Source organism: Triticum urartu, chromosome 4 (genome assembly GCF_003073215.2).
Source record: "Triticum urartu cultivar G1812 chromosome 4, Tu2.1, whole genome shotgun sequence".
Lineage (NCBI taxonomy): Eukaryota > Viridiplantae > Streptophyta > Magnoliopsida > Poales > Poaceae > Triticum > Triticum urartu.
The window spans coordinates 207,694,507-207,720,508 of NC_053025.1; positions in this window are offsets into that span (position 1 = coordinate 207,694,507).

Consider the following 26,002-nt stretch of genomic DNA (forward strand, 5'->3'; position numbering starts at 1 on the left):
ATGAATCTTGTGCGGTAGTAGTTTTAGCACTTGTTCTTGACACTGGAATATATCCCCACCGCGACAGATCTCCTCTAGGGCACCTCTGTTTTTCCACTGTCACCTCTGTAAATTTCGAATTTATTTCCTTTTTCTGAACAGCGGTAGATCCAACATTTGCAACCTCAATCTGCAGAACCTGTTTGTCCTAACACTTAGCAAATTATAGCCTTGATAGATCTTGAATGCCTTTAGTCATGGTGGCTTATTCTGTTGGTTTATTGTTACTTTATATATCATTAGCCCTTGCTTAAGCCACCATTCTAAACATGCACTGTATTTGTTAATCTTGCAATTTTAACAATCATTTTGAGCCGACAAATTCTTTCCTGTCTTTTAGGTTGTCCTTTCACCATGCCGCCCAAAACAATCACGACCTGCAACTGGGTTCCCTCCACAGTCACTGAGGATACCTTGAAGGATTTCGTCACCGTTGGACATTTGCCGGATAAGAGTGTGATGCATTACGGTGTTCCTGACCCGGGCGAAGAGAAGCCTCAGCCTAAGGACGGTGAAGTTATCGTATTTACCTATCATATGAACCGGGGTTTCTCGCCACCCGACTCTAAATTCTTCAGAGATATCCTACACTTCTTCAAACTCCATCCGCAAGACATTGGATCCAATTCCATATCAAACATCTGTAACTTCCAAGTCTTTTGTGAGGTATACCTTCAAGAAGAGCCTAGTGTTGAGCTTTTCAAAGAGTATTTCTACTTGAACTGGCAGAACGAGTTCACAAATGGACCCAACTTGGAGCTTGGTGGGATTTCAATTCAACGCAGACGAGATGCCATCTTCCCTCAAGTAGCTCTGCCAAGTCATCCTAAAGACTGGAACCAAACATGGTTCTACTGCAAAGATGTCTCTCCGTCTGATGAGAATCCGTTGATGAGTTATCGGCCTGAGCGCCTCGATTCAAAGTACCAACTCCCTGATAAACTTACTACCGCCGAACGCAAGAAACTTGTCCCTACAATTAGAAAAGTTCAAGCCTTGCTGGGAAACGACTTAACTGGAGTTGACTTAATTCGCTGCTGGGTCGCATGGCGGATCATCCCCTTAAGCCGCCGATGCGGCTTGATGTGTAACTATACCCGAGGAACATATGATCCTTTACGCCATAGCTTTCTACGACTAACTGAAGAGGCCATCGTTGAGATGGCGACCACACTTGTAAATAGTAAATACGAAGACTGCAGCAAAGTGGGCTTGAATCCTTTCTGCAAACTTAACCCGGCACCAGATGTAAATTTTTTGATTTCTTTCTCCTTCGACACTTAAACATTGCATGACCTCCAATATGTTTATCCGTCCACAGGCTAAATCTAACTTCTGGAAGGCCAAATATGACCATGAGGCTGCTAAAAAGGCTAAGGCTGCTGCAAGAGCCGTCAAAAAGACCAGCAGGCGGTCTAGAAAGAAGCCAAGCGCCTTTGAGTTGCTAAAGCTAGATGATGCCTCTGAGTCAGAGGTAGCCCTTGATTCTCTTGGCTTGTTTTTTAACAACCTTATTGACACTGACTATTGCCAGGATGACACGGGGGCCAGCCAGGCAGTCAGAGAAGAGGTAACTATTATTTCCTCTGACTCAAAACCTTTACCAAGGTAGAAACTTCGGCGAGTAACCCGGAAAGTAAGGTTTTCACACCCCTTGGCTTATTTAGATCCTCATTTTCTTTTGAAACGATAAGAACATGAGAGCCGCCGCCAGACCCGGGCCGGTGAAGATGAAGATTTAACCTTCGGTTTACCAAACACCCCTTGGAAACGGCAAAATGAGGTTCTTTTAACCTTAACTCTTGTATTTACCAATGACTTGCTTTCATTAATCACTCAATTTTGATTGCATCTTTGCATGAAATTTTCCGTTCCTCTTCTGGCGACTTATCACAGACTCAACTGCCGGCTTTCAAGACTGCCCCTGGGTAAAGATAATTATCTCTATTCTGTTCCTTTATATCTTCATCATTATGCTGACTTATCAAAATTCCTTTTAGCGGTCAAGCAAAGCCCAACAAAAAAGCAAAGGTGACGAAGCCGGCCGTGGATCCGAAAGCTGCTGAACCGGATCAATCCGCCCTTGTACCAGAACACCCTGAACAACCAGAAGACCCTGCTCTCAATGTTCAACTGGATTTACCTGAGCCGTCTATTGATGAGACCACTATTGATCCGTCAAGTATTGAACCATCAAGCTCAGCTAACCCGCCAGAGACTCATGGTGATGACGTTTTGATCACTGGCACCAGATTCGTTGAACCGGGGAATCCAACTGTACTAGCAAGACACTCTGCCAAACAAGAAGTCATGGAAATACAAAAAGTGAGGTTTGATGTCTCTCCCTATGCTCACCTGAGTATTAGTGAAGTTTTATCTGGCTATGTCAGTCAAGTGCATTTCGGCTGTGACTTGGAGATTGAAATGGTGAAGCAAATGCACCAGAAGTATGAGGTATGTCATCCGGCTTATATCTATATCCTGCCAGCCCCCAAGTCTTCTGATTATGAGAAACTTTGAATGATCTGTAGACTTGAAATATGTACAAGCTGCTGTTCTAGACTCCTTCCAAGTGAGGTTTAAAAAGCTTTAAACCGGATTCTGATGATAGCATAACTTTACATTTGTAATCCCCAAGGGTCGGCTTATTTAGTATGAATGAGCCGGTCCTATTAGTCATTATGTAAAGGACCAAAACTTAACTGCATATCCCTCATGAGTCGGCTGGGACTATCAATAGCACACCCAGCTCATCTTTAACAAGAAAACAAGCAATATGCATTAGCCTCCAAGTTCCAAGTGTTATTGCTTGCAAAGCACTTGGGACTTTTTAGAAAGAGCTAATTTCGTTGACAGACATTAGCCCCCAAGTGCCAAGTGTTGTTGCTTGCAAAGCACTTGGGACTTATATTTTGTAATCCGCCAGAAACTTAACGAACTTATGCTGTATGCAAGCTGCGACCACAGAACTGGAAACTCAATTGTCCGAGGCCAAGACCCAGCTGGCGGCTCAGGTGACTGAGACAAAAAAGGCTGAATCAAAATTCTAGTTGGGTGTGTCTGAAGTAGAAAAATTGAAGACCAGCTTTACTGTGGAGAAAGAGGCTTGGGCTAATGAGAAGACTGCCTTGACGCAGCATGCTAAGAAAGTCGAGGTGGCTCTGGAAGAGGTTACCGCTGAACTCACCAGTTTAAAGAACCATGTGTCTCAGATGGTTTCTGCAATCTTCGGTAAGTCACCTTGTTATTTACCCAAAGTGAGTATTTGTCATCATAATATAAGCTGCCACTTAACCAATTGTGTAAACTTTACAGGTCCCAGGAGTAGCAATCTGAGCTGAGATACACTGGTAAAGCTCAAGGCGGTTTACACGCTTGTTGAGCAACTATACACTGGAGCTCAGCGGACTCTTGCCACTATCTCCCCAGCGAATCAAGGACCAAATCTGTTAAGTGATGTCTTGAACAATTTGTCCATCTTGCCCACTAGGTTCCAAGAAATCAAGCGATCTTGTGCTAGAGCCGGAGCTGTGACAGCCTTGAGCCGTGCCTAAGCTTGGGTACCGGAATTAGACCCGGCAGACGTAGCCAGTGGGTATCCTAGTCTTAAAGAAGATGGAACCCCTTTTGACCAACAAGATTTTTCTGCCTGTGTCAAGGAGATTCTCCCTCATGCAACAATCATTGCCGAAGAGACCAACCTTACCAAGTATCAGTCGGGTTATGATGTAGACAATCAGAAGATGTCGACCCCTTCATATAAAGTGATGGACTTGATTCCGCCCATTCGTAAGCACACTTTTGCCCCTGATATTGACCCGTCTGATCTGATTGACAATGAAGCTGAATTTGTCGCCTTGCATGGCTTTGATTGGTCCAAACCCAACTTCCAAACAATGGAGGAGGAAAACGAACCGGTGAGGGATGAAGCACAACCTTCGAGTCAGCCAGGCCAAGATTCATGAACCGGGGCCGGTTTATCATCTGCTGATTGTAAGAATTTAAAAACAATTATCCTTGTGGGCACCAAGCGCCTTGTAATAGGCTAGCTTTAAACACTTATGCTGCTATGCCATCGTGCATATTTTGCTGTTTATGATACTTATTTATTCGCTATGCGAAGATATGCCATATATGCTTGATGATATTATCAATTTTGAATCTGTTCTTGCATATAACAGATGAAAAGTGTCTTGGCGGTTTACTGCTGGACGGGTTATAAGGCCCCAATATGAACTTATCACGATTTATAACCAAGATTGGACTAAATCATATATGATTAAAAATATGTCATACCTGTGACATTTGATCACACTTGTTGGTTTACCAAGCCAGTGCAAAAAGGGCGATAACCCAACACTTTGGACACCGGTATTTATCAGAGATTGTCGTCTTATGAACAAAACCGGACCAGGTTAATAAATACCGGATATTATCTTTATTTCATACTGGTGACTTATACCCGAAACCAGGCTGGACCAATAAACACCGGATATTATCTCATACTGGCGCCTTATAGTCAAACCAGGTCGGGTCAATAAACACCGGATATTATCTCATACTGGCGACTTATAGTCAAACCGGGCCGGGTCAATAAACACCAGATGAATAATAATCATAAAACTTTATAAACTTTACCAAATAAACCTCAAAAGAAAGAATCTGCTAAAAAATAAATGAGAAGCGAGGCTTTTCATGGGCTGCCAGGCCCAAAACGAGGCTTTTCATGGGTTGCCAGGCCACTGAGTTAAACCATTTTACAAACCTTACAAGATGGACCTCACATTAACCAATCATCGTTTTAACTTTGACAAGTTCAGGGTCTGTATAAGATGGACTTGTCAAACGTTCGACGGGTCTTTCCAGGATTACCTGGGCGGAGTGACTTACTTAAAAAGGCAGGATAACCCGGGGTTTTAGGTGAATGCACCTGGCTTCCAAGCCTGGCTTTTTTATAGCCTATCACAAGGTTATAGACTCTTTGTTCTTTAGAACAAAAGAGCCCCCAAGAAATATTCCGAGCTGTGCTCAAGGGGTACCTATGTTTGAGTTGTGATTTTGCAACAAACTCTCTTTGGTCCCTTTAACCTAGGTAGCAAGCCCCCAAGTTTTTTATGTGGATTATAAGACGGATCAAAGGGTAATCATAACTTTGCTGTATAAAGCAGAAGCCCCCATGTGACCAAAAAACTCATTATTTAAAGAGAAACAACGACAGAGGCCCTGCTTTAACAGGGATGCCGGCTTTATTATATTGATCATAATATATACATTGTCAAAGTATGTACATTGGAAGAGTCAGTGGCTTAAGTGTAGTAAGGCCGAAGATGAGCAATATTCCATGGCCGACGAGTCTCTTCCTCTGACGTGCGTGAGTCCTTGTGGTCTCGAACATCGATAAGGTAATATGACCCGTTGTTCAGATTCTTGCTGACCACAAAGGGTCCTTCCCAAGGTGGGGATAGCTTGTGCATATCAGTCTGATCCTGGATAAGCCGGAGCACCAGATCGCCTTCTTGGAAAGTTCTGGTTTTAACCCAGCGGCTGCGGTAACGACACAGATCTTGCTGGTAAATCGCTGAACGAGCCGCCGCGATGTCACGCTCTTCATCCAATAGGTCAAGTGCTTCCTGACGTGCCTTTTCATTGTCAGCTTCAACATAAGCTGCCACACGAGGTCAGTCATGACAGATGTCACTAGGGAGAACCACCTTTGCTCCGTAAACCATGAAGAAAGGTGTGTATCCTGTAGATCTGTTAGGGGTAGTATTGATGCTCCATAACACGGAAGGTAACTCCTCCACCCAACAACCCGACGTTCTCTGCAGGGGAACCATAAGCTGGGGCTTGATGCCTTTCAAGATCTCTTGATTGGCTCTCTCCGCTTGACCATTAGATTGAGGGTGAGCCACTGACGACACATCAAGCCGGATGTGCTCACGTTGACAAAATTCTTCCATAGCACCCTTAGAGAGATTAGTGCCATTGTCTGTTATGATGCTGTGTGGAAAGCCAAAACGGAAGATCACCTTCTTCATGAATTGTACTGTCGTTGCTGCATCACACTTACCGACTGGCTCTGCCTCTACACACTTAGTGAACTTGTCAACCGCCACCAAAAGGTGTGTCTTTTTATCCTTGGATCTTTTGAAAGGTCCAACCATATCAAGCCCCCAAACTGCAAACGACCAAGTAATTGGAATCATCCTCAATTCTTGAGCCGGCACATGAGCTCGTCGTGAAATTTTTTGACATCCATCACACCTTGTGACCAGGTCCTCCGCATCAGCATGAGCTGTTAGCCAATAAAATCCATGACAAAAAGCTTTAGCCACGAGAGATTTTGAACTGGCATGATGACAACAGTCTCCTTCATGAATCTCACGCAGGATCTCACAGCCCTCCTCTGGAGAAACACAACGTTGAAATGCTCCTGTGACGCTGCAATGGTGTAACTCCCCATTAACAATTGTCATTGACTTCGACCGCCGGGTTATCTGTCTGGCTAAGGTTTCATCCTCAGGTAACTCGCCCTGTGTCATATAAGGCAAATAAGGAACTGTCCAATCCGGAATTATATGAAGAGCCGCCACCAACCGAGCCTCCGGGTCAGGGATAGCCAAATCCTCCTCTATAGGTAACTTGACCGACGGGTTATACAAAACATCAAGAAAAACATTAGGCAGCACCGGCTTACGTTGAGAACCCAACCGACTTAAAGCATCTGCCGCTTCATTTTTCCTCCAATCCACGTGCTCAACTTGTGTAACACCCTCGATGCGACTATAGCTCCCACGTGTCGAGGCACGACTTAGAGACATAATCGCATTGAAGGCATATGTCGCAAGTTAGGCAATCATCACAACATCCCATGTAAGATATAGATAGTAAAAGGGGAGATAACATAGTTGGCTTACACTCGCCACGTCAATCAAGTACATAAATAACATTACATCATCCAAACACTCATGGCTCGACTATGGCGCCAAAATAAAAGATAACCCAACATGCGACACGGTCCCGATCACCCCCAACTGGGCACCACTACTAATCATCAGGGAAAGACACATAGTATCGTTGAGAGTCCTCGTCGAACTCCCACTTGAGCTCAAGCGCGTCACCTGGAGCGGAATCATCAGGCCCTGCATCTGGTGTAATAGTAATCTGTGAGCCACAGGGACTCAGCAATCTCGCACCCTCGCGATCAAGACTATTTAAGCTTATAGGTAAGGCAAGGTAAATATGTGTGGAGCTGCAGCAAGCGACTAGCATATATGGTGGCTATCCTGTTCGCAAAAGAGAGCGAGAAGAGAAGGCAAAGCGCGAGCGAGAAACTAGAGGACAACCTGCGCAAACATTACTCCAACACCGTGTCCACTTCCCGGACTCCGCCGAGAAGAGGCCATCACGATAACTCACATGGTTGATTCATTTTAATTAAATTAAGGTTCAAGTTATCTACAACCGGACATTAACAAATTCCCATATGCCCATAACCGCGGGCACGGCTTTCAAAAGTTCAAATCCCTGCAGGGGAGTCCCAACTTAGCCCATGACAATCTCTCATGGTAAACGAAGGAATAGACCTCCTCCCGAGACGTTCCGATCAGACTTGGTATCTCGGTTCTTCAAGACACTTCGACAGGTTAAAACAAATCCAGCAACACCGCCCGAATGTGCCGACAAATCCCGATAGAAGCTGCACATATCTCGTTCTCAGGGCACACTCAGATGAACACTACATACAACTAAAACCAACCCTCGAGTTGCCTCGAGGTGGCGCTGCAAGTGGCTCTATTTGGACCAACACTCAGAGGAGCACTGGCCCGGGGGGGTTTAAATAAGATGACCCTCGGGCTCCAGAAACCCAAGGGAGAAAGAGGCTAGGTGGCAAATGGTAAAACCAAGGTTGGGCATTGCTGGAAAATCTTTAATCAAGGCGAACTATCAAGGGGTTCCCATTATAACCCAACCGCGTAAGGAACGCAAAAATCCGGGAACATAACACCGATATGACGGAAACTAGGGCGGCAAGAGTGGAACAAAACACTAGGCGAGAGGCCGAGCCTTCCACCCTTTACCAAGTATATAGATGCATTAAGATAACATGGCAATATAATGCTATCCCAACAAGTAAATAAATGTTCCAACAAGGAACAACCTCCAATCTTCACCTGCAACTAGCAACGCTATAAGAGGGGCCGAGCAAAGCGGTAACATAGCCAATCAATGGTTTGCTAGGACATGGTGGGTTAGAGGTTTGACATGGCAATTTGGGAGGCTTGAAAGCAAGTGATAGGCATCGTAGCATTGGCATAGCAAAAGAGCGAGCATCTAGCAAAGCAAAGATAGTAGTGATTTCGAGGGTATGATCATCTTGCCTGCAAAGTTGTCAGAGTTGACTGGATCCTCGAAAGCAAACTCAACGGGCTCCTCATAAGCGAAATCGTCTCCCGGCTCTACCCAAAACAAGACAAACAAGCAACAAGGACACAATCAACCATGTGCAAGGATCAAACAATATGATGCAAGGATGGTATGCTATGCGGGATGCGATGCGGGATGCATATGCAAGATTTGACAAGGAAAGCATGAACCTGGCCTCAACTTGGGAATCCAAGTATGCCACTGGAAAGATGAGATGAAATCGCTTGAAAACGATATAAAGTTCACCGGAATCGGAGTTACGGTTTGGAAATGGCAAGCAATTCAAATATGACACCGGTCTGCGATTTACAGCAAGTAGCCATCTAAATGCAACGAGATGAACATGCTACAACACTCAAACATGACATAAAAATACATGGCAGGGATTCATTCAAGATTCTTAACAAAAGCCTAGCACTGAGCTACGGCCAATTCATCCATTAACAGGTTCAAACAAGCATGGCAAAAATGCATATGGTAAACAGATTTCAGACTTAGTGAAATTAACACTTGTCTGGAATTTCATATCAGGTAGCACTCTTCGGAGCAACAAAACTATATGCTACAGGACCTGAACATGGCAAAGTAAAGCATGGCATGGAGCTACTCAAAGAGCTCAACAAAAGTCCCTTAGTGACCTTGAGCCAAAAGGGATCATAAAATACAATTGCAAGCATGTGAACATAGCAAAAGCATAATCAGTTTTCAGACTTAGTGAAAACTAGGGCATGCTGAAAACAGATATCAAGTAGGCATGTTTACGAGCTCGATGCACTCACTACGGAGCAAGTCATGATAATCTAAGCATACACCCATTAAGAATACACAAAATGCAAGCTAGACATGGCAAGAACAATAGCATAGCATGCATGGATCAACTACAACATCATCGGCAAAATCGCTAACAAGTAGACAATCTGCCCAGATTCACGAAGTAGCAAAAGTAGAGCTCGATTGACTCAAGCTAGGGTGCTCCATAATTGCAAACAAAGACATGGATGGATAGAACACTACAAGATTAACAAAACATCCTTACCGATCATCCTCAAAAGAGGCACGGATCACTCGGAAACAACATGAACATATGGCCATATGAGATAAACAGCTCAAGGACTTAGTGGAAATGCTAAGTCCCTGAAATCAGAATTACCAAGTGCCTCACTTTGCAAGCTTGTTCTAGTCACCACACACATCACAAAAATACATGGGTTGCACCTCTGGAAAGATGGCAAAATCCTTAACAAAACATATGTAGAGCTCATGGGCATAACATGCACACAATAATCATGGCAAAAATGACAAATATCTAAATGAAGTAGCAGATCTAACAATTATCTCAAGTAGCCCTCTTCTAACAGCATTTCGGGAATCAAGATGAACTCAAATGAAAATGATGCAATGAGATGAAATTATGTACTCTCTGAGACGAACAATTTGATATGCTATATGCCAAAAACGGAGCTACGGATGAGGAGTTACGACAAGATGAACATGGGCATATGGATTAGGGTTTCGGGAGAAAAAGTCAACCCGAGATAAATCCCAGATCTAGATCCGGTTGCACTGTAGCTGCTCGAGGAAGAGATCGCCGGCAATGGGTCCGCGGTGGTCGGAGGCGTCGAGGTCGTCGCCGGACTTGGAGGGGGGGCTCGCCGGACAGGCTCGCCGGACTTACCGGAGCTCGCCGGACTTGGCGAGGAGGAGAAGGCGGCGCGGGGCGGCGATGGCTTGCTGCGGAGAGGCGAGGCGAGGCGGCGGGTGGCGGAGGAGTCGCCGGTGACGAGCGGGCTGGGCGGCGCCGATGGCCTCGGGTGGCCGGACGCGAGGAGGGTGGCGGCGGCTTCGGGCGAGAGGAGGCGGGGCGATGTGGGCCGAGGAGGGCCCCTCGCGGGCTTCGGCGGGCCGCGGTGGGAGGCGCCGGCGGAGCGACACGTGGCAGCCTACGAGTGGCTGCGGGCGGCGGCGGAGAGGCGTCCGATGCGGGCGGACATGTCCGGCGCGGCGCGAGAAGGATTTCTAGGGTTAGGGGAGAAGAGACCCGGGATTTGAGGAGGGGGGGGGGTTCTATTTATAGGCATAGGAGGAGCTAGGAGAGTCCAAATGAGGTGCGGTTTTCGGCCACGCGATTGTGATCGAACGCTCTAGATGATGGAGAAGGTTTTGGTGGGTTTTGGGCCAAATTGGAAGGGTGTTGGGCTGCAACACACACGGTGCCTTTTTGGTCCCTTGGTTAACCGTTGGAGTATCAAACGAAGTCCAAATGGTACGAAACTTGACAGGCGGTCTACCGGTAGTAAACCAAGGCCGCTTGGCAATCTCTGTCCAAGCTGGAAATGTTTAATCCCCACACATGAAAGAAAGCTAGAAATGACCACCGGAGGAGAAAGAAGCGCCGGAATGCAAAACGGACAATGGGGAAAATGCTCGAATGCATGAGATGAACACATATGCAAATGCAATGCACATGATGACATGATAAGAGATGCATGACAACGATAACAACACACGGAGACAAAGACCCGAACCCGAGAAAATAAAATAACTTAACGCCGGAAACGGCAAGAGTTCGAATACATATTGGGTAAATCACATCCGGGATGTTACAACACTCCACCACTACGAAAGGATCTCGTCCCGAGATCTAGGACTGAAAGAACGCCGGGTACTCAGAACGGAGGTGATCCTCGCGTTCCCAGGTAGCTTCACGGTCGGAATGGTGTGACCACTTGACTTTGAGGAATTTGATTGACTTGTTGCGAGTCTTGCGTTCAGTCTCTTCAAGAATAGCAACTGGGTGCTCACGATAGGAGAGATCTTCTTGGAGCTCAATGTCCTCGAAGTTGATGGTGCGGTCAGGAGTCTTGAAGCACTTCGGAGCTGAGAGACATGGAACACATCATGAACATTTGCAAAGTTTGAAGGAAGCTCGAGTTGATATGCGAGATCGCCTCTCTTGCTGACAATCTTGAAAGGTCCCACGTATCTGGGGGCAAGCTTCCCTTTGATACCGAAGCGACGAGTACCTTTCATAGGAGAGATGCGGAGGTAAACATGATCTCCGATCTCAAAAGCCAAATCACGGTGCTTACTATCATAGTATCTCTTCTGGCGGTATTGGGCTGCTTTGAGGTTATCTCGAATGACTTTGCACATTTCCTCTGCCTCTGTGATTAAGTCATTTCCGAGAAGCTGACGTTCACCAGTTTCAGACCAGTTGAGAGGGGTACGGCACTTCCTGCCATACAGGGATTTCAAATGGGGCCTTGCCCGAACTTGCTTGAAAACTGTTGTTGTAGGAGAATTCAGCATAAGAAAGACAATCCTCCCACTTCATGCCGAAGGAGATCACACAAGCCCTGAGCATATCTTCAAGAATCTGGTTCACACGCTCGACTTGACCGCTAGTTTGAGGATGGAAAGCTATGCTGAAGCGGATGTTGGTGCCCATGGCCTTCTGAAAAGAATCCCAAAACTTGGAGGTAAAGATGCTGCCATGGTCTGAAGAGATCACTTGTGGAATACCATGCAGAGAGACAATTCAAGAGGTATAGAGTTCCGCCAATTGAGCTGCAGTGATCGACTCTTTGATAGGCAGAAAGTGAGCCACTCTAGTGAGTTTGTCGATGACAACGAATATAGCATCATTGCCACGTTTGGACTTTGGAAACCCAGTCACGAAGTCCATCTCAATGTGGTCAAACTTCCATTCTGGAATGGCAAGAGGTTGGAGGAGACCAGCTGGCCTTTGGTGTTCTGCCTTCACTCTTCTTCAGACATCACACTCATTCACGAATTGAGCAATCTCGCGCTTCATTCGAGTCCACCAATAAGCCTACTTAAGGTCCTGATACATCTTCGTGCTCCCAGGGTGGATGGAGAGGAGAGAATTGTGAGCCTCGTTCATGACCACTTTACGAAGTTCACCTTTGGGCACAACAATACGATCCTCGAAGAAGAGAGTATCCTTGTCATCAAGGCGGTAGCACTTGTACTTGGGTTGACTCTTGGCAATCCCAATCTTCACCTTTTTCACCATAGCATCAAGAAGCTGAGCTTGGCGAATCTGGTCTTCCAAGGTAGGAGAGACTTGAAGGTTGGCGAGGAAACCTTGAGGAACAACTTGCAGATTAAGTTTGCGGAAAGCCTCACAAATCTCGGGTTGATAAGGCTTGAGAATAAGACTGTTGCAATAAGCTTTCCTGCTCAATGCGTCAGCAATCACATTGGCCTTGCCTGGAGTATACTCGATACTCAGATTATACTCTTGAATCATTTCGACCCATCGAGTTTGCCTGAGGTTGAGATTAGGCTGAGTGAAGATGTACTTGAGACTCTTGTGATCAGTGAAAATGTCCACTTTTCTTCCCAATAAGAGATGTCTCCAAGTCAAAAGAGCATGCACAACTGCCGCCAACTCGAGATCATGAGTGGGGTAGTTCTTCTCATTGGGCTTTAACTGGCGAGAGGTATAAGCAACAACTTTATTCTCTTGCATCAACACTGCGCCAAGACCTTGGATAGAGGCATCACAAAAGACCTCGTACGGCTTGGATTCATCAGGCGGAGTCAGAACTGGAGCAGTGATCAATTTCTCTTTCAAAGTGTTGAAAGCAATGTCACACTCCGGAGACCAAACGTACTTGACGTGCTTCTGAGAGAGGTTTCGCGATCTTGGAAAAGTTTTCAACGAATCTTCGGCAATAGCTTGCGAGACCGAGGAAGCTACGGAGTTGCTTCACGTTCCGAGGAGGTTCCCAATTCAGCAGACACCTTCTCAGGATTCACCGCAATGCCCTTGGCAGAGATGATATGACCAAGATAAAGAACCTCATCGAGCCAAAATTCGCACTTGGAGAACTTGGCGTAGAACTTGTGTTCCCCGAGCTTATCGAGTACCAAACGCAAGTGCTTGGCATGATCTTCCTTGTTTTTCGAAAAGACCAGAATGCCGTCGAGATAGACCAAAACAAAGTCATTGGTGTAGGCGTTGAAGATGAAGTTCATCATGCGAGAGAACGTCGGAGGAGCGTTGACGAGGCCAAAAGACATGACAGTGTATTCATATGAACCAAAGCTTGTCCTGAAAGCCGTCTTGGGAATATCTTGCTCACGGATTCGAATCTGATGATAACCCATACGGAGATCAAGTTTGGAGAATACTTGAGCACCTTTGAGTTGTTCGAACAGCTCATTGATGTTGGGAAGTGGGTATTTGTTCTTGAAGGTCTTCTTGTTCAATGGACGGTAATCAACACAAAGTCGGTCCGTTCCATCCTTCTTCTTCACAAAAAGAACACCACAACCCCACGGAGAAGAACTAGGCCGGATGAGACCCATTCTCTCTTGAATATCGAGTTGCTTCTTCAGCTCCTTCAACTCTTCAGGTCTGAGCTTGTAAGGACGCTTGCACACAGGTTCCGTGCCAGGCTCAAGATCAATGACAAATTCAACTGGCCGGTGCGGAGGCATTCCTGAAAGCTCTTCTGGAAAGACGTCTTGATATTCACAAATGACTGGAATTTGCAAGATGGCATCGAGTTCACCCTTCTCATTGAGAGAAAACAGACGAATGGTATCATCACGAGTGGCAAAGACAATTACATCCTCAGACGAATGAGTCAATTGAATCTGCCTGGCTGCACAGTCAAGATGTGCCTTGTGCTTAGTAAGCCAATCCATTCCGAGAATAAGATCAATATCCAAGTTACCAAGAACCACCGGAGAAGAGAGAAACTTGTAATCGCCCAACGTGATAGAGACATCCAGGACGCAATTGTTAGAAGTCATTTGCTTGCCCAGAGACACAATCTTCAACGGAACAGGAATCCTTTCGGTCACAAAATCATGCTTGGCCACAAGTGGTGTTGAAATAAAAGAAAGCGATGCACCAGTGTCAAAAAGAACTTTTGCAGGAACATCGTTAACAGGAAGGTTACCCATGATGACATCTGGCTAGTCCTCTGCCTGAGATGCATTCATCAAGTTGACCTTGGCGTGCTTGGGGTTATGCTTGACCACAGCTGTACTTGCCGATCTCACAGGAGGAGGAGGAGGAAGACGCCTCTGATTGAGACACTTGTTGGCATGGTGACCCTTCTGTTGGCACTTGTTGCACGTGACCTCTGAAATCGGACTGTGATACGGAGCACTCGATCTTGGAGCTTGAGACGAAGTCTTGTTCTGAAAGCCAGGGTTGGGTGGGTGGGAAGATCCACTGCCACCTTTGCTCTTCTGCTGATACGGCTGACGGAACGGAGGAGGAGGAAGCCAATACTTCTGCTGCTTGGCCACTTGAGTAGAGGAAGAAGGAGTAGTGTCTCTGACTCGCTTCTTGGAAGCATCACACCTCAGTTGAGCGACCTCTTGCTTCAATGCCATGTTGTAGAACTCATCGTACCTCACGGGCTCAAAGAGAACAAGAGCTAGCTGAATTTCTTCTCTGAGACCACCCCTGAACTGGTATATCCTGCTCTTCTCATCAGGGACGTCCTGCTTGGCAAAGCGGGCGAGCTTCTGAAACAACTTGTTGTAGTCATAGACAGACAAAGAGCCTTGCTTCAGGTTGCGAAATTCCTCACGCTTGCTTTCAACCACGCTCTGAGGGATATGGTGAGCTCTGAAATCTTGACGGAATTCATCCCAAGTAATGACACGTCCACCTCTGGAATCCTTGTACTGCTGGAACCATTCTGCAGCTTGATCTTTGAGTTGGAAGGAAGCGAACTTGACGAAGTCCTCAGGCCTGACGTTACTGCACTCGAAATGCTTGCACAGATCCACAAGCCAATCGTCAGCATTGGTTGCCTCAACACAATTGCTGAAAGTCTTTGGCCCGTTAGCAAGGAACTGGTTGAGTGTAGAAAAGTGATTCTGATTGTTGCCTTGGTTCCCTTGGTTGCCTTGATTGCGCTCTTGGAGAATTTGCATGATCAACTGTGTGTTTGCATTGGTTGCGGCCATCACAGCTTGCCATGCCTCCGGAGGAGGTGGAGGTGGTGGCTGATCTTGATTCTGATTCTGATTGGTGCTCTTAGCGGGAGCCATCCTGAACAGGTTGACCACCATTAGGACATAGACAGATAAAATGAAGCTGAATCCAACGGAATGAAAATTGCAACATAAAGTCTTCACATTCGAACAAAATGAACGAATGCATTCCTCTTGAAATGGTCACATATCCATAAATTGAGAAGCCACTTAGAATTTAGGTAGAGAAATAAATCAACAAGGTACGGATCAAGAATGAATACTCGGTAAGAAATCCCAATCTCAAACCAAATATCCATGGAAGAAGAACTAGAGCTACGAGAATTCCCACCTATGAAACTTCCGAACCTTTCCGGTTATGCAATCAGGTGTTGGGGATACAGGGGAAGCATAATATCTCACCCAAATCTAGCAAATCCTACATCCAGCTGTATCCATCCTTCAACACATAACCGAGAAAAACTTCGGAAACCATCTACCTCAACCTTCGAAAAGCATCTGTTATAAAGTTATGGCGATACTCCCGAACTCCCGCCCCAGTACTGGGTGGCGTCGAGGTTATCTCACAAACGAACTGCATAAAAGAGATTTTCGATGTCGGCGTACTAAACTCAGGTATTCCAGAATTGCAATGATAAAATTATGACGACAACACCTCAGAGCTCAACTCCCCAGGACACTTCCACAAAATCCCTGACAGGAGGCACCAAGACAATGTTCTCATCATAAAACCATCGGAACGATTCCAAGATACCCGCGTGATCCTAAATTTTTTTTAGTGAAATTTGAGAAGAGAAGAGTCAAAACTCTACGTCAGGATGCCTTACCAGAGCGATGAGGAGACTAGGAAGTAAAAGAATTCCTAAACTCTCCGATATATAATTCCTAAATGACTCAAAACATTTTTCTAGACACAACTCGGCCGCTAATAACGATCAAGCAATGGGGCTCCTAAGGTCGGGGAAGGCTCTGATACCAACTTGTCACACCCTCGATGCGACTATAGCTCCCATGTGTCGAGGCACGACTTAGAGACATAATCGCATTGAAGGCATGTGTCGCATGTTGGGTTATCTTTTATTTTGGCGTCGTAGTCGGGCCATGAGTGTTTGGATGATGTAATGTTATTTATGTACTTGATTGACGTGGCGAGTGTAAGCCTACTATGTTATCTCCCCTTTTACTATCTATATCTTACATGGGATGTTGTGATGATTGCCTAACTTGCGACATATGCCTTCAATGCGATTATGTCTCTAAGTCGTGCCTCGACACGTGGGAGCTATAGTCGCATCGAGGGTGTGACAACTTGATAACCCTTGAAGTGACCAGCAATAACGTCGACCTCTCGCCGATAAGCCGCCATGAGTGGATCCTTGGAATCCCAAGTTCCAGAGACTTGCTGAGCCACCAAATCTGAGTCGCCAAAGCACCTAACCCGGCTTAAATTATCTCCTTAGCCATCCGAATACCGTGGAGCAAGGCCTCATACTCATCTGCATTGTTAGTGCAAGGAAACATTAAACGGAGAACATAACAGAACTTGTCACCTCGAGGGGAAGCAAGCACAACTCCAACCCTCGAGCCTTCCAACTGTCTGGACCCATCAAAGTGAATAGTCCAATACGTGTTATCTGGCTTTTCCTCAGGCATTTGTAGCTCTGTCCAATCATTGATGAAATCCACCAGCGCCTGAGACTTGATGGCCGTTCGAGGCACATACTTTAATCCGTGAGGTCCAAGCTCAATAGCCCACTTAGCAACCCGGCCAGTCGCTTCCCTGTTTTGGATGATATCTCCCAAAGGAGCAGAGCTAACCACAGTGATAGATGACCCAGAAAATAGTGTCTAAGCTTCTGGCTGGCCAAGAACACCCCATATACAAGCTTCTGCCAGTGCAGATGTCTCTACTTGGATTCAATAAGAACCTCACTGATATAGTAGACCGACCTTTGAACCGGGATATTCCTTGCCTGCCTCCTTCCTTTCCACCACAATGGCTACACTGACAGCCCGGCTCTTAGCAGCCACATATAATAACAAAGGCTCTTTATCAACAGGGGTAGCAAGCATGGGTGGCTCAGCCAGCCATTTCTTCAAATCCTCAAACGCTTCATTAGCAGCATCACTCCAGACAAAATTATCTGTCTTTTTCATCATCTAATACAGAGGGAGAGCTTTCTCTCCCAACCGGCTTATGAACGGGCTTAACGCCGGCCCGCCAGACGTTGCACGTCATTGACACACACCGGCTTAGCCAGAGAAGTAATGACCTTGATTTTCTCGGGATTAGCTTCAATGCCTCTGTTAGACACCAGAAAACCCAAGAGCTTGCCTGTCGGCACACCAAAAACACACTTGGCCGGGTTAAGCATCATCTTATAGACCCTGAGGTTATCAAAGGTTTCCTTCAAATCATCTATCAATGTCTCTTTCTCTCTGTACTTCACCACAATATCATCCACGTAAGCATGAACATTACGCCCAATTTGATTATGAAGGAAATTTTGCACACATCTCTGATAAGTCGCCTGGGCACTCTTGAGCCCAAAAGGCATAGACACATAGCAGAAGGCTCCAAAAGGAGTTATGAAAGTTGTCTTCTCTTGGTCCTTAACTGCCATCTTGATATGATGATAACCAAAATAACCATCCAAAAAGCTCAAACGCTCACAACCCGCCGTAGCATCAATAATCTGATCAATACGCGGGAGAGAAAAAGGATCAGCCGAACAAGCCTTGTTCAAATCCGTGTAGTCCACACACATACGCCAAGTGCCGTTCTTCTTAAGTACCAGCACTGGGTAGCCAACCACTCAGGATGGAAAACTTCGATGATAAACCCAGCTGCCAAGAGCCGGGCTACTTCCTCTCCGATGGCCTTCCGTCTCTCCTCATTAAAATGGCGTAGAAACTGTTTGACCGGCTTAAACTTTGGATCAATATTAAGAGTGTGCTCAGCAAGTTCTTTCGGTACACCCGGCATGTCTGAAGGCTTCCATGCAAAGATGTCCCGGTTCTCATGGATGAACTTGATGAGCGCGCTTTCCTATTTCGGATCTAGATTAGCACTGAACTGCTTGGATGAGTCGCCAGGAACAAAATCAACCATCTTGGTATCATCCGCTGATTTAAACTTTAAAACCGGATCATGCTCTATGGTTGGCTTTTTCAAAGATGTCATATCTGCCGGGCCAACATTGTACTTGTAAAATTTTAACTCCTCCGTTGCGCAAACTGACTCAGTATAACCTACATCCCCTTCTTCACATTCCAGAGCTATCTTACGGCTCCCATGCACTGTAATGGTTCCTTTATGACCCGACATCTTGAGCTGCAGATACACATAACACGGCCGTGCCATGAACTTGGCATAAGCTGGCCGTCCAAACAGAGCATGATATGGGCTGTGGATCTTGACCACTTCAAAGGTCAACGTATCTGACCTAGAGTCATGATCATCTCCAAAAACTACTTCAAGAGCTATCTTACCAACTGGATATGCTGACTTACCAGGCACCACGCCGTTGGAAACAATGTTTGATGGCTTAAGATTTTTATCAGTCAATCCCATGTGACGGAAAGTTTCATAATAAAGGATATTGATGATGCTCCCTCTGTCCATGAGTACTTTGGTAAACTTATACCCTCTGACCTGAGGTGCGACCACCAAAGCCAAATGACCCGGATTATCAACCCAGGGCGGGTGATCTTCCCGACTCCACATGATGGGTTGCTCAAACCAGCGCAAATAACGGGGAACTGCCGGCTCAACGGCATTGACTGCTCTCTTATGAAGCTTCTGGTCACACTTACATAAGCTAGTGGTGAAGACATGATATTGTCCACTATTCAGCTGCTTCGGGTTGCTCTGATAACCAGACTGCTGCTGTTGACCCCGCTGATTATTCTGCTGGTTGTAACCACCCTGGCTGTTGTGATTACCTTGATTTCCTTGGAATCCATAGTTAGAACTGCCACCGCCATAACCCGAACCATGAAAGCCGGATCCAGAACCGCCACCTAGACCATGAGTGTCTTGAAAGAGATTGGAATTCTTGTACTCTTTCATGATGTGACGATCCTTCCAAAGGTGGCCGGATGGTATTTCTCGCGTACCATGTCTTGGGCAGGGCTGATTTAACATCTGTTCAAGATTGATACCAGATCCTCTGGCCCGTGGGGGCGGCTTACCCTTGCGAAGCTGACCATTATTTTGTGCATTGGTGTTAGCCACAAAGTCAAAACTATTGTTAGCCTTGCGCTTACCGTTGCCTCCCTGGTTCGCCGGGTTATGCTGCCGCCCCTTGGTGTTGCCGCTCTTCCTTCCCTTCCCCGGCTTTTCATCATCATACTCGGGGTCCTTGGTACTATCAGAGTCAGCATACTTAACCAGAGTCGCCATGAGCGTCCCCATGTCATTGCAATGACGTTTGAGCCGCCCTAGCTTCTGCTTTAGGGGCGTGAAACGACAATTGTTCTCCAACATCATCACTGCTGAGTCGGCATTGATGCGATCTGACGAGTGCAAAATTATTGAGACCCGACACACCCAATGGGTTGCTGACTCACCTTCTTCTTGAACACAGGAGGCCAGATCTACAATTGACATGGGCTGTTTACACGTGTCTTTGAAGTTCTGGATGAATCGGGGCTTTAACTTGGCCCATGACCCGATGGAATTAGCAGGGAGCCCCTTCAACCAAGTACGAGCCGTTCCTTCCAACATTAGGGGGAAATATTTAGCGCATGCAGCCTCGCTGACATCTAGCAATTCCATAGCCATCTCATAACTCTCGATCGACGCCTCAGGACTTAAATCGGCGGTATAATTAGGCACCTTACGAGGACCTTTGAAATCATTGGGCAGGCACTCATTATGCAGATCCGACACTAAGCATGGCACGCCCAAATTTCTGAAGGTTACACTTGGCTCCACAGAAGTGGTTGGACGAACCGGAGTGGGTTGACGGGCTGCATACTGTGCCGCTAACTCAGTCTCTCGACGGGATCTTCCTTGATCCACCACATTCTGAGCATCAGCACCACCGCCCGCCGGGTTATGCCCTCGCGGCGGGTTATGGTTCCGTCCACTGCTTGACACCGCTGGCTCATCAAGATGTCTGCTGTAACTTCGGCTTGGGCGAGGGGTGGAATGAATCCTATCACGATTGTAAGAATAAGCCTACTGCTGAGTCAGTGCCGTCTGGAGAAGCTCTCTAGCCCTCCGTGTCTCAACCGCCGTTGGCGACTCACCATCAACCGGGAGAGCCGCCAATCATGACGTCACAGCGATCATGTTATCCAAAGGGTTAGAATAATAACCCGGCGGCGTTGGCACGTGCTGCGACGGGTTATTGTTTTGACGAGGAGGGTCTGTTGTACGTGGCTGAACCGGCATACCCGTCCCAGGCCCCTCGATTCGGTTTACTACTGCCAGGTTACTGGTTCCTGCTCCTGGCGTGTTAAAGAGATTCCTTGCCTCATAAACCGAAGGTAGACGAGTCTGATGCCTCCTCCTCATGACTTCATTGGAAGCGTTCTGATCTAACATGAGCCGATAAGATTGTGACTGAATCCGTTGTGCCTGAGCATCCAAAGCGGCCCGCTCCTCGTCCATCCTAGCATTTTCTGCATTTAGCTCCTCCTTGGCCAGTGCTATCTCATCACGCAACTTTGTGACTGCCGCGTTATGCTGATCTTGATCCGTCGGGTTAACCACCGCTGTTAACAATGCTGTCAGCTTATACAGTAAGTTGGTTAAAACCTGAGCCGACGGGCGCTCAGGGCCTCCTGCCCCGGCAGCCGTTGTCGCCGCTGACCCGGAAATCAACTCTGCTGCCGTTGATGAATGCTGCACGGGCTGTGTACCGGCGATGAAGATTGCAACCCGGTTTGGCGGCTCACAGGGGTCCGGAATAATGCCGCCATTGGAACAGCCCCTAAGCCGGCCGTCTGGCAATTGATACAATGACTCTGTCTCACCGGTGAATGACTCGCCATCAGAGTAAACGACGGTCTCACCACCAGATGCCGGTATGTCCTCCGATTCTGCTCCATGGATAAATCCCATGAAGGCATGATTCATGGCAGGCCGAACCCGGACGGGTCTCGCACGCTGAGTCATCTCGACGATGCCGGTGCAGATGTCTGGCTCAGGCCCCGGTTCGCCGATCTTGCTGATGAAGACGTGAATTCCGCCAAAGGGGACTCGGTACCCACACTCAATTGAGCTGGCCTCGGGGCCCCAACCTGCATCGTCGATGTAGAGCTTGCCGCGACGACTCAGTGTCATCCGGCCCACAGCGTATCCCTTGATCCCTTTGAAGTTTCCCTGTAGCGACCCAACCTCAGACGGTCAAGCCTCTGTGTATCTGTGCCATCCCTAGATCGGTATGCTGGCACACACAGTACATCAATGTATATATCAAAGTGCAATCATATGCATAAATAATGTAAAACTGATATATACCTCATAAGTCTCAGCGGAAACAAACAATCGGGTGTGGAGTCCCATCAACGCCATCGGCAGGTTGAGTGTAGACCGTAACCTTGTACCGTACTCTTACTCGTCGGAAGGAACATATCTGCAACATGAGACGTTGCAGCCGTGTAGGTCAGTACATTGAATGTACCAGCAAGATCACAACATGAGAAAGCAGATGATAATACTATTCTACATGCAATATGGCTTTGTGGCTCTATGTCTGATTTTTTTTTGCGTAAAAGCTGGTTTTATTTTCCCTACAACAAAGGAATATCAGGAGTCTGTACTACGGAGTTTTCTATCATGACATGGTTCCTCCAACCGATGTCTCATACCCAAATCATCATAAGTTGCCCACAATTATGTTATCAGTCCAGTGTTGAGAGTTCCGAGATAGATCCAAGTCCAGAGGCTCAAATTGTCCGTAACCGGGGACACGGCTAATCGATTAGGTTTTAACCCTCTGTAGAGGTTTGTACACTTTACCCGCAAGATTTGATCCCTCTCTTTACATTCTCGCACTTCAGGGTGTTTGAGAACAAGATGACTGAAACATGGTCTTCCGAAGAGTTCCTCTGACCACTGTCCAGTGCTCATCCAATCCTACCATAGTTCAACATCTGCTAGCACCGTCCCAGCGAGAGTCACCACTAGGGTCAACCAAGCCAGAGCCCATAGTGACTTGCGGTTGCACAGGTAAGCTTCCGGGCATGAAGTATTCTTCCGTCTCTTTGAGTCTGGGTGAAGCTTTCCGCAAGATGTCATGGCGCTTCTCCATGCATCCCGGCCATCCACTGGTTTCTCCAGGGTGCCCGTCAACCGTCCTTCACCCAGTAGTGTGTATTGAATTCTTGTCTCGAGTCTTGAAGTCCTGAAGATGCAGTCCTTGCCGATGCCATCATGAATTTGTCGTCATTGATCTAGAGTCCTTCATTCTCACACCACTCTCGTGCACTCATATCAAACCCCGTCTACTATAGCGTAGCATTAAAACTATAGCGTCCCAGGCTTGGTAACAGGGAGATGGGTTGCTACCACATGCATTCTACTCAACTACAAGATTCAATAACACTACTGGAGGGATTGTTGAAAGGGTGCTACTACATGCAAATAAAAAATAGGTATGAAAAACATGGTCAAAGTGAACTTGCCTGGTAAGTTGATGAAGATAATAACGCTCTCAGAAACTTGATAAGACTATACGCAACTCTCCGATGAAATCTATAATAATAAACATGGCATTCACATAAGCAATCATTCTACCACTCAAAATAATAATCGAAACAACAAGGAAACTCAATAATAAAACTCAAACCAATTCCAAAGAAAACTCGAGGAAAACAAAATCAAGGTTTTCATCACTTCAAGCAAAAACAAAGAAATAGTTTTATCCTACTAACACTTTTCTTAACAGAACCAAAACACGTTTTTTGCTAACTAACATAAAGGGAAACAACATATAAACTAGGTGCAAAAAGAATCACATCAATATCGATTATAGAGCTCCTGTTATACCTAAAACATAACTAATAAGAAAATAAAATAAAACTTTTTATTTTGCTGAAAATAAATGTTCACCCTCTATAACTACAGGAACTAATCTAAAATAAATTATAACAGGGGCAAATTAAAATTATATAATAACTAGAACATCAGGAAGCAGCAGCAAGCTAAATAAAAACTAGAAAAGCTTGATTTCAACTAAAACTAATTTTAATACAATCTACAAATACCCCAACAAGTTCCTACTTCTAGGCTAGGTCATAACTAAGCAGTGGCAAAAAGAATCACCCTAAAATATTAATTCTAGCTCAAATTATAGTAGAAATACTAATCTGACTAAAACTAATACAAAACTATTTTTATAAGCTTAAACATGGTCGAATCTATTTTTTACAGAAACTACAAGAAATTTGTAAACTAACAAAAAAGGAATCAACTAAAAATAATAAATAACCTAAAAGATATAGATTTTACAAGAACAGAACTATTCTGTTTTAAAAACAGAAACAAAAAATACTAAAAGAAACTATGGGCGCTACTGGGCCGAAAGGTGAGCGATCGGAAACTAAATAGCGCTCGGGCGATACTTAACAATATGTACACGTGCGTTTATTTAACAGAAGACCGGGGAGCTGGTTCGATCTAAACCGAGGAACCGATCTATAAGGAAAACCGATCTACTAAACCGATCTAATATTATTTGCACTTAACGTTTCAAAAAAAAGAACCAAACGGAAGGAGGCGCTCGTTGTTGTTGCTTACAGAGAGTTAGGCGCTCGCAGGGAAGTAGGGCGCCGGCGGGGTGGTGGCTCAGGTCGCCGGCGGTGGAGGCGACGATGTCCAGCGGGTGCGGGTCGTTTAGGGCGACCGATTTTTGTTGAAGGTGGGGTGAGGGGTCATCGGGGACAGTGGAGACGACGAGGACGAGGCAGCGGAGCTCGGTGCTCTGGCGGAGCGCGCGGAGTTGGGGCTGCCTCTGTATATGACGAAGGAGAGGAAAATCATGTCAAAACAGAACGTGGGGGTAGACTAGGCCGTTGGCCGGACTTGGAGAAGCTAGGAGAGCTCACCGGTGTCGGAATAGACGGCGGACAGCGGCGGCTGCAACGAGATCCGAACGGCGATGGCGGCGGCTGTGGATGGTTTTAGAGAGAGTTTTCGAAGGGTTTCGCGAGAGGAGGGGTAGGGGTATATATAGGACGTTTTCCTTGTGGAGGGGGTAGGCCGTGGGCTAGGGTTTGGCCATTGCGTGCGCGGTGGCGGCGTCGTGCGTGTGCTGACCTCCTCTGTTTCGTGTACAGGAAGTTGAAGACGAGGTGGACCCCAGCGATCAGAGGAAAGACTCACAAGAAAAAAAATGAGGTGAGAGAGGGTTACGTGAGAGAGGAAGGCGAACGAGGGGAGGCAGTGGCGAGCGTGGGAGCGGCCTCGGCTTCGCTAGCGCTGGTCGGGCTATGGTCTCGCCTGGCCTGTTGGGTGGGCCGGTTGGCCTGCTTGGCGGACGCGGCTTTTAAAAAAACAACGACAAAAGAAGCAAAACAAATAAAAACACATTTTTATATAGGCATATTATATACCAAAATTCTCATAATAAAATTTCCTAAATCATGAACATATTTTCATGATGAAATAAAATAAGTTTTTAAAAAATAATTTTGCAACAACTCCAAAAATATAATTTAAGTTTCCAATAAATTGTCGAACCTTGTCTCTGATTTTGGAGTGTCATTTCCCTCCTCTCATTTTTTTGTCAGAGAATGTTGAAAAGATTCAAACTTAAAAATTACGTAGGAATTCAAATAGAAAATTTTGGGAAAGTCCTTTTATTCCCTCTCATTCAACTTTCAAAAAGGTTTCAAATTCCACTCACTTTCACATAAGCAACCACATCACAATCAAACAAACAATCAAAACTATTTATTTAATATAACATTCCAAAATTTAGAATTTTGGGATGTTACAAACCTACCACACTTAAAATGAATCTCGTCCTCGAGATTTGAAGAGGCTAGCAAGAAAAGGGTTAGGGTTTGGGTGTCTTCCAGCAAATCTATTGATCGAAAACCCTAGTGTGCTACCACACTTAAAATCAGGGTTATGGTTCTGAGAAACTTCATGTACTCCATCCTTTGGGTTAACAGTATTGGTCTTCTCATATACTCTGGAACAACTCTTTCACTGGTGCTCTTTCGGTCGGGGCAAGACCCTTTTTCTCAAAATCTCGTGTCCTCTCAATCCTGGTGAGGTTCTTCTGAAGAGTGGGTCTTCATATGTGACATGTCTATCGTCAATACTAAGAAACTATCGGAATCTCCTGGTGGTCGACAATTTATGGCTTCTCCAGTAGAAAAAAAATGGTCGGGGTTGAATCTCACCGTATATCCTACGATTGGCAACGGTTGCCTATAAAGGGTTCCATCATCCTACCATTCTATGGTCTTATGGCTTGACGTGTCGACACTCTTCTAGGGTTTTCAAGGCTCCTTGATTTTCCATCAACATATGATAGTCTATGATAGAAGTCTCTGGTATGGGGGCCAATCCATCCCGTACTTGAAC